Raw genomic sequence first — 15566 nt, 5'->3', positions numbered from 1 at the left:
TTATCACTTAAGGAACTAGAAACAGACATCAATGGCCAATTCATTTACCTTAATGAAGCAAAAGGAAAGAAAATTTCTGTCAAAGGAAATAGGATATGGGGGCACTGGGTGGCTCAGTGGGTTAAGCCTCTGCCTTCAGCTCAGGTCATGATCCCAGGGTGCTAGGATAGAGCGCTGCATCGGGCTCTCTGTTCAGCGGGGAGCCTGCTTCCTTCCTCCTCTCTCTCTGCCTGCCTCTCTGCCTACTTGTGATCTCTCTGCCCAATAAATAAATAAAAATCTTTTTTTTTTAAAGATTTTATTTATTTGACAGAGAGAAATCACAAGTAGACGGAGAGGCAGGCAGAGAGAGAGAGGGAAGCGGGCTCCTCGCTGAGCAGAGAGCCCAATGCGGGACTCGATCCCAGGACCCTGAGATCATGACCTGAGCCGAAGGCAGCGGCTTAACCCACTGAGCCACCCAGGCGCCCCAATAAATAAAAATCTTTAAAAAAAAAATGGAAATAGGATATGAAGACATTGAATGATAAATGAGATAAACTTTCAAAGATATAGTCATCTTTACCACTAATTTCACAATACAATTGTTAAATCTCTCCTTCCTTACATTAATATTAACTCAATAATAATGTTATATATATTATATATTTATAATATATAATGTACTATTAATATAATAATAATAATGTGGAATTTTAATAAATTGGAAAAAAATTTAAAAACCCAAGTAAAGAAATTTTATAGTAAAATTTTAAAATTTGACTTCTCCTATAACCTAGCTATTCTCAGGCAAAAATTTACAATACTTATAACTTCCATGACCATTACTTTTACATGCAGTTCAAGGTCAGCATTCTTACACATCTGTTCACTTCTGACTTAACCATTTAATGCAGTCATTTGATCATGAAATATTGTTCTATAATATTAATTATACTTATTTATGGAAATAATGCTTTCTGATTTCTATGATTTCATTCCTCTTTTTCATTAACTGGACACACTCACCTATGTCAATGTATCTCCACTGTGTCAATAAATTAGCAATGCATTGTGCTGAGAACTCCACTCACAATTTTTTCTCACAGTTTTATTAGTGTATCTATTCCTTTAAAGTACTCTACTACTGATGAAGAAGTATATATAGAAGTATATAAGAATGTAGAATAAGTATATAATAGAGGCCAGCTCATTAAAATTGCTTGCTTGTAAAATGCGCAGCAGAAAGAAATAATTTACTTATTAAAACTGTATGCTGTACTACACTGAGTTAAAATAAAATAAACCAAATTGAAGATGCTTTGGAATTACTTTTGTGGACATGTTGATTTTTAAACAATTTTACTCTTTAATATCATTTCTTTTCCCTTCAATGAATTTTATGGCATTTAAAAATCTTTATAAATTTTAGGGTTTTTTCCGATAATAATTTATAATTATATAATCAACGACTTAAAAAATGTCATGCCTAAAAGTATAAATTTTGGAGTTTTCAACACCATGCAATTAACCAATTGTTTTCTACTAATGATTATGTGTTAGTTCTTTCTTGTAACTTCCCTTGGACCCTAAGTGATAACATTTCCTAAATTTTGGGAAAATATCAGCTTTCTCATATTTTAAGTCATATCCTTTTGTCCCCATACCAGCTTTAGTGTCTCCTTAACAGAAAGTGGAAAACTTTTTCAGTGTCTTTTAGTTTGTCTTGTCTTCATTCCAAGGATAGAGAGGGAGTAGCAAATGTATTCCTCTGTGAAATAAAATTTAAGATGATAGAATTAAAGATTGTTCTTCCTACCAGGGGCAAGTATTATGTAGAGAAGTAAATGATCTGCTTCCAAATTTATACCTCATTGAAGATTAAATTTAGTTTTTCAAATGCAGCCTGAAAAATTATATCTTCAATTAAAAAAAAAAAAAGAAGAGAGAACTGGGTTCTTGAAACAGGTTGATTTTTTATTTAAGAGAATAAGTATGTTAGTTTCTTGGTCACTACTGACAAATGCTCCATAACACTCATTGAATTCTTTGTTTCCCATAAATAAAATGTTATTACAACTAAGCCAAAAAACCAGTAGCGTATTTTAAAAAAAGGCAGAAGACATGAATAGGCAGTTCACAGAAATTCAAATGAATATCACATACAAAAACATGTTGAACCTCATTCTAAGGAGAAGAAATGCAAATTATAACACTGAGATACCATTTTTTTTCATCTTTCAAATAAGCAAGACTAAAAAATTTTGTAACCTCTCTGCCTTGAAGCCACAGTGAAATAGACATTCTCATCAATTTCTCATTTAGAAATACCTACACCACTTCACCAAACAATTCCACTTCTGGGAACTGATCCTACATGTATATACACATGCCGATGCAAAATGAGATACAAATCAGGTGTTCATACAAACCAGGTCATCCCTCCTTGCGATCCGTCTTGCAGTTTTGTAAGACCATACCTCTAAATTCTTCCCAGTGAAATGTGGGCAGATGACATGGGTACCTATACCAAAGAGACTTTAACTCTGCTCTACTCTTTCGCCTCGCCTCCTGATTGGAATGGCCATAACCAGAGTGACCTTGGAAGCCACTCCTTGATTCTGTAAACGTACTTTCTGAGTTTTGAAATTCTTTTTATCAGAATCAACCAAGAGCATGAAATAATGACAATGTACAAGTCACATTATAGTGGATAGGAAGTGAGAGGAGCAAGAGGAAGTAGAAATGGAGGGCAGCCGAAGGTCTGCCGAAGGTCCTAATTTCACATGGTGGAAAATCAAGAGGTACTTTGTGAAGTTCATAAAGAAACATGTGCTTATGCAAATTATTAAAATATGGGTAATCCAAAAATTGATTTTTAATTAGTTCGAATATAGAAGAGGAGGGTGATATGCCACATAAGGTATCTAATCCTCTTCTTCCCTAACTTGGAGTAGAAGTATATTCCCTAATTACAAAAAAAACCACTAAACAGAGAGATAACCAACTGTGTCCTTTAAACATAGTAAGGAATGCCATGAAATACAAAAAACAGTTAAAATTATTAGCTCTCATTTCTGACAATATTGATGGGACTTGAAAGCATTACGCTAAGTGAAATAAGACAGATCGGGAAGGACAAATAGTATCGGACCTCACTTATATGTACAATCTCAAAAAGCCAAACTCATAGAAAAAGAGAATGAGAATTGCCAGGGGTTGGGGTGGAGGGAATTGAGAGATGTTGGTCAGGGGTACAAAGTTCCAGTTATAAGATGAAAAAGTTTTGGGGATCTAATATATAGCAGGGTAATTAGAGTAAATAATAGGTTATTACATAATTAGAAGTTGCTGAGGGTATACATTTAAAGGTTTTCACCACAAAACAGAAATGGTAATCACGTGACATGACGCAAGCGTTAGCTAACCCTACCATGGTAATCATTTTCCAGTATATACATGTACTGAACCACCAGGTTTTCCATCTTAAACTTACACAATGTTATTGATCAACTATACCTCATTACAGTGGGAACAAAAAACATTATTTGTGAGGAGTGATCTTAGCAAGTACCTTTACTTTCTTTTTCTCTCTTGTTGAATTCAAATAAAATTTAACGATTCTATTTGAAATCTGTACACACACTAAAATCCTACTTTGGTAAGCACTCTTTTTAAATCCTAGGCATTCCTCTCTCCATCTCTATTCATAAGGAGATAGTTAATGTAAAAAAAGTTAATTACAGGAGCACCTGGGTGTCTTAGTGGTTTAAGCCTCTGCCTTCAGCTCAGGTCATGATCTCAGGGTCCTGGGATCAAGCTCCACATCGGGCTCTCTGCTCAGCAGGGAGCCTGCTTCCCCCTCTCTCTCTGCCTGCCTCTCTGCCTACTTGTGATCTCTCTCTATCAAGTAAATAAATAAAAATCTATATTTAAAAAAGTTAATTACAGTTTTATTTAATTATAGTTAATTAAAAGAAGTATTAATTCTTTGTAATTTGGGTGAGATATCATTTCTTTCTTATACTGTTATTTTATTTTATTTAAGATTTTATTTATTTATTTGACAGATGGAGATCACAGAGAAGCAGGCAGAGAGAGAGGAGGAAGCAGGCTCCCTGCAAAGCAGAGAACCCGATTCGGGGCTTGATCCCAGGATCCTGGGCCCATGACCTGAGCCGAAGGCAGAGGCTTTAACCCACTGAGCCACCCAGGCTCCCCTCTTATACTTTTATTTTAATTTTGAACATGTGTAACTTCCTTAAAAATCAATATCATTAACATAAAAAGGCATATTCAACATTTTTTAATCATTCATTTTCATGCTTGAAAATTTATGTGAATGAGGTTTTAATTTCCTTTCGCTCTTCTATGTTTTATGTGAGTCTTACCTTGTTATTTTTCTAAGCATTTACTTATTATATATCATTAATTTTACTTTTTTTATTTGAGTATAGTTGACACACAATGTTACATTAGCTTCAGGTGTCCAGCATAATGATTCAACAAGTTTATATATTATGCTATGTTCACAACTGTAGCTACCATCTGTCATCATACAACACTATTATAATACCGTTGACTGAACTGTACCTTCTATTCCTGTGACTTATTTATTCCATAACTGGAAGCCTGTCCCACCCACTCCCCTAACTCTAACCCCTCTCCCTGCTGGTACCTATCAGTTTGTTCTCTGTATTTATGCATCTGATTCTGTTTTTTGCTAATTCACTTGTTTTGCTTTTTTAGATTTCCCATATAAATGAAATATATGGTATGTGTCTTTCTCTGACTTATTTCACTTAGTATTAACTTTAAAATAAAGATATTATTAAAAAGGGAGATGTAAAATGTTATATGTAATATAAAAGCTATTTTCATTCTTTTTTTTTTTTTTTTTTTTTTAAAGATTTTATTTATTTATTTGACAGACAGAGATCACAAGTAGGCAGAGAGGCAGGCAGAGAGAGAGGAGGAAGCAGGCTCCCTGCTGAGCAGAGAGCCCGATGTGGGACTCGATCCCAGTACCCTGAGATCATGACCTGAGCTGAAGGCAGCGGCTTAACCCACTGAGCCACCGAGGCGCCCCAGCTATTTTCATTCTTGACATTGAGGAGGATGTTAGTGGCACCTGAAAATCATTTCTTATTATAGCCTGCATTCTATCATGTAATATTATGATGTTCTAGTGTAAATTGATTTCCTTGCAAAAATAATCTAGGTTATTGGTCAGTGAAATTAATAGTATTTTATTTCAGTAGGATACTTATGATTTGTGAGGGAAGTATCCTTTTTTAAAGATCCTTTATTTATTTGACAGAGAGAGAGAGTGTGTGTGAGCACAAGCAAGGGGAGTGACAGAGGGAGAGGGAGAAGGAGAAGCAGGCTCCCCACTGAGCAGGGAGCCTGGACTCAGGGCTCCATCCCAGAACCCTGGGATCATGACCTGAGCCAAAGGCAGACACTTAACTGACTGAGCCACCCAGGCGCCCCATCTTAATATTACTTCCAACTCTAAAAGGCCAGAAATTTATTATTAAATCATAAAAAAGAAAATCACAAGAAAATGGCAAATCCTGAAGTTAAGACAATATGGAACAAAATTTGACATCTGAAAGCTGTCAGTGCAAGAGAAATTAAGTAAATTAGATGTTCCATTCCCAGTTATGTGAGAAAGACCAGAATGTGAAGATGGAAAAAACAACAACAACAACAAAGAGACACAAATTCCACCTTTACTGACTCGTGAGTAGTTCTATGATGTTCAGTCTGACGACTGAATCCAAATGTACATTGCGCTTGGCAGGAAAAAATCTCTGGTTACTGAATTACAGACGGTAGGACAGTGTAAAAGCCAAAGACGCCACCCCTTGCCCTGTGGCCATAGTCTCACACAATAAAATCACCCTTCCTAGGTCAAATGAAGCTATCAAGACATTAGCAGTATATTTTTGGAAGATGAACAGAATCCTCAAAAGGGTAAAAATCCACTAACATTTCAATACTGGCTGGAGCGAAGTGAAAATGGAACTTTCAAAGTCTTTAACCTCATGCAATGGACCATCTTTCCAACCGGTCATTCTCTTTGTGTTGATGGGCCAGCAGTCAACCTCAAAAGAGAAAGTCCTTAAGAAACCTAGTAAAGCATTCGGCTGCCATTTCAAACTTAACTGGGAAATTTAGGTAAATTACACTCCATGTGAGTATCAGTACTGTTAGGAGGGAAATAGGTACAGGTTGATTCGTGTGTTATAAGACTCAAGACGGAATTTCCTTTTTACCACAGCAGTGTCAAGGCTATTAGTCCATACCGAGTCCCTTCACAGCTGTTAGGAAGCTGGAGAGAAAGACACCATCACCACCTTCAGTGAAACCCATGAGACCCATGCTAGCATCAGTCCAGATTCCCATGGCGCTAAACAACGCAGCACTGAGACTAACGGCACAGGTGATCAAGGGCTTCTGAGGCAGCACTCAAGGCCAAGGCCCCTGGTCACAGGAAGCAAGAGTTAAATTCTGAAATGTGTTCCAACTGCTGTCATCTGAAGAAATACCTTTCGATCAGTTTTGACTACTTCCCCCTAGACACCCACTCCCCTCTGCTCCACAAACACCATTCTCTCCTGACTTTTCTCCTGCAAGCTCTTCAAACGCCTTTGGGATTCCCCTTGTCTCTGCTACAGTGTTAAATGGATGTTCACTCTACCCTCCCTTCTTTAGTGATCACATCCAGAGCCGGGGCTTTTAGATCCTGCCTGCATACTTATGTGTTGTTATTATTATAACAGTTATTATTTCCAGACTAATCTCTCTGTTGAGCGCCAGACCTGTATATTCAATATATTCCTTAGAAATCTGACTCTATCATAAATCGTGATGGACAGTACTCCCAATAATAGCCAACCTCCTTCTCTTTGACCAGTTACACAACAGAGGTTAGAGAAGCCAAATTCTCCTTTAATATGCTTTCTTACAACTAAAGTTGACCAACTGATGTACTTCTTTCTGGTCAGTGAGACATAAACCCTAGTCTTGGGCAAAGGCTTTTAGGAAAGCAAAATCTATTCTTTTTCCCCTGCCTTTTATTCTAATCCAGGGTGATGGTTTACTGCCTTTTCTTTCCTCTTTCTTTCTTTCTTTCTTTCTTTTTTTAAGATTTTACTTATTTATTTGACAGAGAGAGAGACAGTAACAGCGAGAGCAGGAACACAAGCAGGGGGAGTAGGAGAGGGAGAAGCAGGCTTCCCTCTGAGAAGGGAGCCCGATGCAGGGCTCAATCCCAGGACCCTGGGATCATGACCTGAGCCAAAGGGAGACACTTAATGACGAAGCCACCCAGGCGCCCCTCTACTGCCATTTCATGTATTTCTTAGTCACTTCAATGTCTTATTTTGTGATGTGCCTTTCTTCATTTTTCTATTGTGGTTAAGTTTTTAATTGACTTATATGAGTCTGTATATATTCTAGAAACAAATCTGTTGGATAAAGGTATTGAGAATATTTTATTACAGTCTATGTGTCACTTTTTAATTTCTTAATTTTATCCTTTAATGATCAAAAGTTCCTAATTCTACCACATTCTAATTTTTCCATTTCTTTTTCCTTAAGGTCAGTGTTTTTCATACCCTATTCAGAAAATTTCTGCCTATGCTGGAACCATGAATATGTTTTCTTATGTTTCCCCCTAACATAGTTGTTTTAATTTCATAATTAAGTCATGTTTTAGATAATTATATATTATTAATATACACAATCAAGTTTATAATTTTTGTTACTGCTTTTATTTACCATCATATTTCCCCTTTGTGAAATTCCTCCCTCTTGTCAATATTACATCATTTTTCAACAGTATTTTCTTGGTCCCTTTTACTGTGTAATTTTTTTTATCTGTATCTTTAACACATCTGCCATTTTGCTAAGGTAACATATAACCATACACACTTAATATTTGTCTTACTTAACCTGTTGATTCTATTTCATTTAATGGATAGCCCAACATTTCACCTGATTCATGTGACCTGAGCTGAAGGCAGACGCCCAACCAACTGAGTCACCCAGATGCCCCCACAGTATGCTCTTTATATCTAAAATGATATTTCTTTTACAGGTGCCTGGGTAGCTCGGTCAATTAAGCATCTGACAAATATTCTTTATAAATTTTAATTGTCTTTTCCTCTATCATCTCAATGGTTTGCTCAGGACTGCAAGCTATAAAAATACTGAGACAAACAAATGATTACGTAGGATGGCTATAGTTACATAAGAATATAAGAATGTTCACTGTAGGGCACCTGGGTGGCTCAATGGGTTAAGCCTCTGCCTTCAGCTCAGGTCATGATCCCAGAGTTTTGGGATCAAGCCCCAATCGGGCTCTCTCCTCGGCAGGGAGCCTGCTTCACCCTCTTTCTCTCTGCCTGCCTCTCTGCCTACTTGTGATCTCTGTCAAATATATAAATTTTAAAAAATAATTAAAAAAATAAAGAATGTTCACTGTAGTAGGTCATGCAACATTTTTCTCACGTGGCTCAGCTGGTTTAGAACTATTTCCACAATCACATTAAATTTAGTATGCTTCACACAAAACTAATCCTCGTCACCCCAAAGGGTGACTCCTATTGACCTCCTTTTTCTATTAACTGGTCCCAGGTACACAAAGTTTGAAAAAGCTCATTGACATCTTCTCAACCTCCAGCTAACCCACATATTCAATCAATTCCTCCCTCTTGATGCATTTCAAATCCACCTTTGAGTTTCCTCATTACCTGCCAGCATCCTAAACAAGGTTCGTGTTACAATAGTCTGTTTGGCTTCTTAATTATAACACATCAGCACAAAGAAGTAAACACTTTCATTTCCCACGCAAAGGTTTATGCCTATCCCATTCTCTGGGACTAATTTTTGCCCAGGAGGAATATTGGTAGTCAAGCCAGTAAAAGAGCATCAAACTTGATTTGACCCGTTGTGGCCCGAGTCCTCACTAACTGAATTCCTTTCCCTGTTCTTTCTTCATATTTGATCATATGCTGCCACTGTTCCTGTAGCCTCTCTAACTTCAATGACTTTGCATATGTCCTAGTTGCCCAGAGTCTGGTCCTCCATGACACACCATCAGACCTCCCCAGCTGAACGCAACTACCTGAGCCTTTGCCGTCTCTGAAGGGCTTAAGTTGACATCAAGCACCAGTAGCCATCTGCTTTGATCTTTTAATTTTTTTGGTTTCTAACACTGACCTCCCTCAGTTTCAGTTCAGTCTTCGTTTAACCTTAGAAAAAATATCCGAGTCTTGTTCCATATTCAGAACAATGACCTTGGCTTCAGCCTACCAATGTTCCCAAGTCACTTAAATAACATAAAGCTATTACTAAAAAGAATAATTAAAGAAAGCTGGCATGTTTAAAACAAATGGCCCCAGGGGAAGGCTAAACAGGAAAAAAAACAAAACAAAAACAAAAACAGAGTTTTCACTTTTCTGAAATAGGCATTTCTCATGATTCAACCATTAAAATCAGTCAACCAAATGCTTTCATTTATAAATGTCATAAATATGCAAAAGTTTACTTCAAAATAAGTGCTTTAAACAATATTGTTAATTGAAAACTGAAAATGTCAACACTTTCCGTTATATTTTATTGTTTGAAACCATTAGTGTTTTATGTCAGATACATAAATAAAACAACAGGGAACTTTTCATTTCTAAGGTGATACTTGAAAATCACACAGAATTTAATCATGCCTGCAAGAATACTTGTTGGAAAATTGGCCTCAAATATCATGAAAGCTCTCTAATCTAATTCTTGGAGGTTTGTTCTACTTGCATTTTTACTCCGAGTGGCAGAAATGGAAAGTCTTCTCTAATAATTATCAATGTCGACAGAAAATGTCGTTCATGCCAGGCTTTTTACAGCAGAGGGAAAAGCATGTAACTGCATTTTTTATATGCTTAGATGGTATTCAGTAGCACTACAGAATAGAAAGACACAAAGCCGACAGCCAAGTAACCCTAGTGTTTGAAATAAAACTCTATGCTTCGAATGATGTTTTTCCTGAGATTTCAAACATTTATTATGATTTACAAATTCTGTTTTCCCCCAAGAGTAACTGAAGGCTGTTAAGTAATGATTCTGCATGTGTTCAAAGCTTCTCAGAGAGTCTTAATGAATACTCCCACTTCTCAATAGCCTTTTGCATTAGCTGAATCCTCTGGCCAGTCAAGCCAATGTGCAGCTGTCCAGCTCATTAGAGCCAAGGAAATTGATTCAGAGGGAACTGTTGTATTCAGGGTGCTCTGAAGAGCTTCCTATCCAGAGTCAGGCCAAGCCTTAAGGGAAAGCCAAGAGTCAAAGCCAGGTAGACCAGAAAGAAGCCTCACATCCAAAGAGAGAAGCAGGGTCACTGTCGGCAGAGAGGGAGCCAGGAGTCCGAAGCCAGATGGATATTGGGTTAAGTGTGTTCAAACAGGAAGCAAACAAGACAGCTTTGGCATCAATGCCTTCCAAAGAAGGCAAGATCAACATGGTGCTCTCCTAGCTCTCCAGGTGATATGTGTAGAAAAGGCATTGCTACAGTCCCTTTCCACATGGGAAGTTCCATTTAGATCATTACTTACGGAGAGCAGGTTACTAACAAAAAAAGAACACTGCACCTTCCAGTAATTAAAGTAGGATTTTGTTTAAAGAATTAAAGATGAATCAATTAAACAACACAACACAATCTATTTTAACCAAGACTCTATTGACTAACATTCTCTATTAATTGATTCATCTCCACATTTATAATGCAATTATAACAGATGGTTGTAAGAAAGACCCTCAAGCTTTACAGCATTCTGAAGTACTTTCTTAGCGATGAGCAAATTATATTTTGAAAGGCTTGGAAGTCACCTGTAATCTGTTTTTCTTAAAATGAGAAATTAACTCAATTAAACATTTTAACTACCTACTTAGGATGCACAACTGAATGACAGATATGGTGCTTTCCTTAATCAGAGTGTTTTTTTAAACACACCATGCCAGACAACAGAAAGTTTTCTGACTAGACAAAAACAGAAAGGCAACACTAAGAGTGAGAAATAATGCTTCGTTTCTGCTCTAAACTTATAAAATTAATAACTGATATGTGTTAAACATATATTAAGTTCCTGGTACTATTAAATATTTAACATGCATTGCCTCCTTTAATCTAAATACCAGTCCATTTTAGTATTTACTATTAGTATCTCACAATTGAACACAGTGGTTTAGAGGTGTTGAATAACTTGATCAAGTTCTCGCAGCCAGTAAATTAAGGACCTGTCATTTTTAATATATCGATAGGCAGGTAGCAGATACACACAGAGGGGGAAGAGGCTAGAGAAAAAGAAATAGTCCTGCTCATCCTCCAATTTTGAAGTGGCAAACTACATCACACTCAATTTATAATTGAGAAACCAGGACTCAAAGAGAGATTAAAAGTCTTAGCTAGGAGACAAACCATAAGTGACTCTTAATCTCACAAAACAAACTGAGGGTGGCTGGGGGGAGGGGGTGTGGGAGAAGGGGGTGGGATTATGGACATTGGGGAGGGTATGTGCTTTGGTGAGTGCTGTGAAGTGTGTAAACCTGGTGATTCACAGACCTGTACCCCTGGGGATAAAAATATATGTTTATAAAAAATAAAAAAAATTAATTAAAAAAAAAGTCTTAGCTAGGGTAAAAATGGAAATGGAATTCATTCTTGGCCTTTTAGGCTAAACTAAAAATGAAATATGAGGTATGTATAATAAAATATGAAGTATATGGAATTCCCAATGCTTCAACATTTTTGACATACAAAAATGGTACTCTCATACTCTCATACGATTCAATTGACTACAGTCTTCTACAAAGCACTTAAAAGCACAATTATATTGCTGCAGTATTTGAAGTCATATTACCCATACTGCCAATCCCTGTGAAATCCCCAATTTGGTACTGATATCTAAATGACTCATTTAGGCATGCACATAATACTGAAACCTATTTTAAATTTGGAAAGTATCAATTACTATAACGGTTTGATTCAAGTAGTAACTTAGTAACAATGTTTAAAATAATCTTAACATTTTTTTATCTAAAACTTTCAAAATATTTTAAAACCAGTACTTTATGAATCCCAGATCTCCGTGATGTGGGTAAGCTCTTTAATTACTCTTAACGGCTCAGAAACGAAAACATTAAAAACTCAAGTGGCCTTCTGCTGTCATCAAATGAGTCACATCAAGCAGTGACATTGACGGCCTGAGTTACAGGACATTATTCTATGTCGCACAGTCAACCTCACAACGTCACATCAGGGGACATGTTTTGTTTGGCTTTCACATAATAAATGGCATCCATTCAACACTATTTTACCTAAGCAAGAATATTAAAAGTAATTTGGTGATTAAAAGTAATGAATGAACCACATGAAAACGATAAAATGCTGGCAATCCAGTTTGGCCCATCAGAGTGGGCCACTGCAAGAGCCCTGCCTTATTTTATTCACCTTCTTCCATCTGGCTCGCTTCCCTTTCAGACTTGGGCCACGGTCAGTCAGGTGAAACCTCTAGGTTCCATTAGCACTCATAAGTCATTTTGCAATTGTGTACTGAGAAGGGTCTGAGCTGTTTTATATTCTATTTGGCCAATACTGCACTCTCAACTCTGTGCCTCATTAAATGGTAATTAATAAAGGAATCCCTCCTTATGCAAAGAGGACCCAGAAATACTGAGATGCTAGCAGGTCAGAAAAGTTAAGTGACTGAACTTTTCTGGTGAAATGCCTGATCAAGATCCCGAGTAAAGTGCCCCTTCACAGTGACTTCACCAGCCTATGTGTCCGTCAGTGGGAGAGCTTTCACTTAGTAGAAAATGCTTATAAATAATTTCCCCCCTGCATGGTCCTGTGGACACACATCACAGATCTCCCAATTACATTAAACGCCACCAGTTCTGGATGACTTGATTCAAATTTCAATTACCACCATTGATTAACTGTGAGAAATTCTTTCAAGCATAAACAAAGATGCTAGCTCTTCAGTTCACGGATCATTCTACATACAACAGCTTATATCATCATCAGTGACAAATCAAACCCCTTCTCTCAAAGTCTGTCAGTGATTAGTCAGTGAGCATCTGTTCCTCACTTCATAGACAGCAAAGTGTACAGCTGTGTTGCTTCCTTGTTTCCCCATGACCAACCCATGTGGCATTTCTCAAAAATGGATAATTGAAATAGGAAATTGGGCAGCAAAATATAAGTGCAACAAAGAAACAGAAAGTGATAATACTACAAGTGACATTCGAATAGAACACAAACAGACTGTGAGAGCTGACCATGACATTGTTAACACCCTCCATCATTTAAGGAACCTGTAGCTGGATATGCAGTCAGAGCAACTTGGGCAAAGTGATCCTAGTGATACAACTAAAGCAAGTGGCTGTGATAAAAAGGATGAAGCCACTCTTGAGGAAGTGATACCAGCAAGAAAATCTTCCCAAGAAAGGAACTCTCGGAGATATTTCATGACAATAAACAGATGACAAAATATTGGAAGTTGATCCAATCTTTGAAAACAGAATGACTATTACCCAAGCATTGAAAAGATTTTTCTTCCATTTCATAAGTTACACGGTAAGAAGAAAGAAAGCACTATTCAGGTGCGCCTGGGTGGCTCAGTGGGTTAAAGCCTCTGCCTTTGGCTCAGGTCATGATCCCAGGGTCCTGGGATTGAGCCCTGCACTGGGCTCTCTGCTCAGCAGGGAGCCTGCTTCCCTTCCTCTCTCTCTGCCTGCCTCTCTACCTACTTGTGATCTCTGTCTGTCAAATAAATAAATAAAATCTTAAAAAAAAAGAAAGCACTGTTCATACTACTGTTGATAAGTTGCCTAAAAAGAAAGAAAATAGTTTATCAATGTCTCTGTTTTAAATTACAGGGCATGATATACATGTGAGTCTTACTATTGCTTTATTTTCCTATACATTAACTGAAAATTAGAGTCACAGTATTTTGACAAGAGTTTTCAAAGGTCAGAGAAAAATCACAATTTTCCTCATTGATTATTAAGATCATTTTGCATAAAATGACACAGTTCTTTTTATGGTCTTGAAATACCCTTCAAAGTGAGTACCTTCCTGTCATTTATTATGGGTCAAAATCAATTTCCTGCTGAAAACAACGAATTACGGACTAAACCAAACAGATAAATAAGTACTTATCTGGTTGAAGGCATTAGAGAACCAGCAAGGCAGTGAGGACCATTTTGACACACCAAGAACGATCCAAGCAAATGGCAGGTCTAGGGAACTACAGAGTCTCTGGAGCATCAAAAGTGTTCAGGGCCAAAGTGTCAAATAAATTAGTGAATGAATGATTAATGAAGGAAGTAATTCAGTTTCCAACAAATCTTTTCAAAAATTTTTGTGTTTGGGGCACGTGGGTGGCTCAGTGGGTTAAAGCCTCTGCCTTCGGCTCAGGTCATGATCTTAGGGTCCTGGGATCGAGCCCCGCACTGGGCTCTCTGCTGCATGGGGAGCCTGGTTCCCCGACCCTCTCTCTACCTGCCTCTCTTCCTACTTGTGATCTCTGTCTGTCAAATAAATAAATAAAATCTTTAAAAAAATTTTTTTTGTGTTTGAGTGTAGTTGATAACCAATGTTACATCAGTTCCGGTGGTACAGTATCTTTTTTTACTCTATGTTATGCTCACCACAAATGAAGCCACCATCTGTCACCATTCAGTGGTGTTACAGTATCACTATGTTCCCTACGCTGTACCTCTTGTTCCCATAACTTATTCATTCCATAACTGTCAGCTTCCAATTATTATTATTACCCAGGTTAGGAAAGTAGTGTTGATAATTATTCTCTGTATGATACACAAATCTTCACAAGGGTTCTTAACTTGCTAGGATTAGAAGTGGCTGGTGACTTAACTCACTGACAGCACCAATTATTGTTTTTTATTATTTTTGACCACAGAAATCTTAACTAAAAAGTGTTAGCAAGAGAGAGAGAGAAAATGACAGCTTGAGTTCTGATTTCTCATCTGATATTCTGATTACTATCTACCATCAGGACGTTCTACAGAAAGAAATACATTCATACCCATATGTGCACATAAAAGAAACCTGTCTGTCATAGTGGAATCTGCTGTGATATCTCTTGCCTGTTCCAACCCATTAGTACTGAGGTACACTGAAATGTCCTTTGTTTCCTACAACACTGCTGGGAAGAGCATAGCCTCTGGTGCTGCTACTTTTAATTACAGTTCAGCACTCTCTTCCTAGGACTCAAACATGAGTTCAGAGTTTGGGTTTAAGAATCAATAAACAGGGAATGCCTGGGTAGCTCAGTAGTTAAGCATTTGCCTTCGGCTCAGGTTATGATCCCAGGGTCCTGGGATCGAGTCCTGCATCAGGCTCCTTGCTCAGCCAGGAGGCTGCTTCTACCCTGCCTGCTCTGCCTGCTGGTTCCCCTGCTTGTGCTCATTCTCGAGCTCTCTCTGACAAATTAAAAAAAAAAAAAATCAATAAATAGCTATTATATTTTGGCTCTCCATCCTATGCCCTCCCGGTACAAAATCTGGTT

This window comes from Mustela putorius, unplaced genomic scaffold, assembly GCF_011764305.1.
Source record: "Mustela putorius furo isolate JIRA1106 unplaced genomic scaffold, ASM1176430v1.1 tig00003836_pilon_pilon_pilon, whole genome shotgun sequence".
Taxonomy (NCBI): domain Eukaryota; kingdom Metazoa; phylum Chordata; class Mammalia; order Carnivora; family Mustelidae; genus Mustela; species Mustela putorius.
This window is presented reverse-complemented; position numbering follows the sequence as displayed.